Here is a 1,590-nt window from a genome sequence, read left to right as displayed (position 1 = left end):
TATACTTCGTTCTTGCATTTGGTAATCTATAAATTAATAAATTTAAACTTAAAATAACCTCTCTGTAGATCGATCTCGTACTTACGAAATATATTACTTGCAGGCAACCTACACTTGGGTGAATTATAATTTATGTAGTAGTAAGTTTTTGGCGCCGTTGCCGGGGAGGTATAAATTAAGTTTATATTTGTTAATTATGTTTTATTTATAAGTATTGTGTTTTTTTTTTTTGTATGAGTATTTGGAGTCGAAAAAAAAGTGTTAGATTTTCATGGCTTAGGCACCATATGAATCCTATTAGAACTAGTGCCCCATTTTGTTTAGTTTTTCCTCCTGATGCATCTAATTTCAACTTTAAACCTCAAATTATTCAACTTTTACCAAATTTTCATGGCTTAGATTCTGAAAATCCATATTTACATCTAAGAGAATTTGAGGAAGTTTGTAACACTTATAATGATCAAAATTGTAGCATGGATATAGTTCGATTAAAGCTTTTCCCTTTTTCTTTAAAAGATAAAGCTAAAACATGGCTACAAAATTTGAGATCAAGTTCAATAAGATCATGGGAAGAAATGCAACAACAATTTCTCAAAAAAAATTTTCCTTCCTATAGAACAAACTCTTTTAAAAGACAAATTACTACTTTTTCTCAAAAACAAGGAGAAACATTTTATCAATGTTGGGATAGATATAAAGAATTACTTAATACATGCCCACATCATGGTTTTGAAACATGGAGAATAGTTTCTCACTTTTATGAAGGTCTAATACCTAAAGATAGGCAAATGATAGAATTCATGTGTAATGGAACTTTTGAAGATAAAAACCCAAATGAAGCTATGGAGTATTTGGATTCATTAGCAGAAAATGCTCAAAATTGGGATAATATAGGCACAATAGAACCACCAACAACTAAAATCAATAATTCAACAAATGGGGGTGGTATCTATAATCTTAAAGATGATATAGATATTCAAGCTAAACTTGCATCTTTAGCAAGAAAAATTGAGTCATTAGAAATGAAAAAGAGTGGTCAATTAAAAAGTATTCAAGAAATTGTTTGTCATATATGTGATACACATGATCATGCTACAAAAGATTGTCCAACATTACCTTCATTTAAAGAATGTCTCCATGAACAAGCAAATTATGTTAACAATTATAAAAAACCAATACTAGATCCTTTTTCAACATCATATAATCCTGGATGGAAAAATCATCCTAATTTTAGTTGGAGGAATGATAATAATGCACAACCCTCACAACAATATTTTCAAAATAACCAAAATCATCAAGGTTATATTCCTTATGTTACACCTCCAAGAAAAAACTTTGAAGATGTAATTCATGCATTTATCCAAAAGCAAGAATCTATCTATATTCAAAACAGTCAATCTATGACTGATTTGAAAGAAACTCTTGCAAAATTTGCATCTGCACTTAATATTCATGAAAAAGGAAAATTTCCATCTCAACCTCAACCTAATCCTAAAAATCAAAATCAAGAATTAAAAAATGAAAAAATTGATCAAATAAAATCTGTTATTACCCTTAGAAGTGGTAAAATAGTTAATGATCCATATAGTA

The 1,590-nt window shown here is 28.9% G+C and overlaps 1 non-coding gene across 1 annotated transcript; it reads right to left on the bottom strand.

Moving 5' to 3' along the window:
• Nucleotides 1-619: 619 nt before the first annotated feature.
• LOC140971936 (small nucleolar RNA R71) lies at nt 620-730 on the bottom strand. The gene has a single exon (XR_012174409.1). It is a non-coding gene; the product is annotated as a small nucleolar RNA R71 (small nucleolar RNA).
• Between the last annotated feature and the right edge of the window lie 860 nt (nt 731-1,590).

The sequence above is a fragment of the Primulina huaijiensis genome, chromosome 2 (genome assembly GCF_012295235.1).
Source record: "Primulina huaijiensis isolate GDHJ02 chromosome 2, ASM1229523v2, whole genome shotgun sequence".
NCBI lineage: Eukaryota > Viridiplantae > Streptophyta > Magnoliopsida > Lamiales > Gesneriaceae > Primulina > Primulina huaijiensis.
Note: the sequence above shows the minus strand (reverse complement) of the source record. Positions and strands in the feature narration are given on the sequence as shown.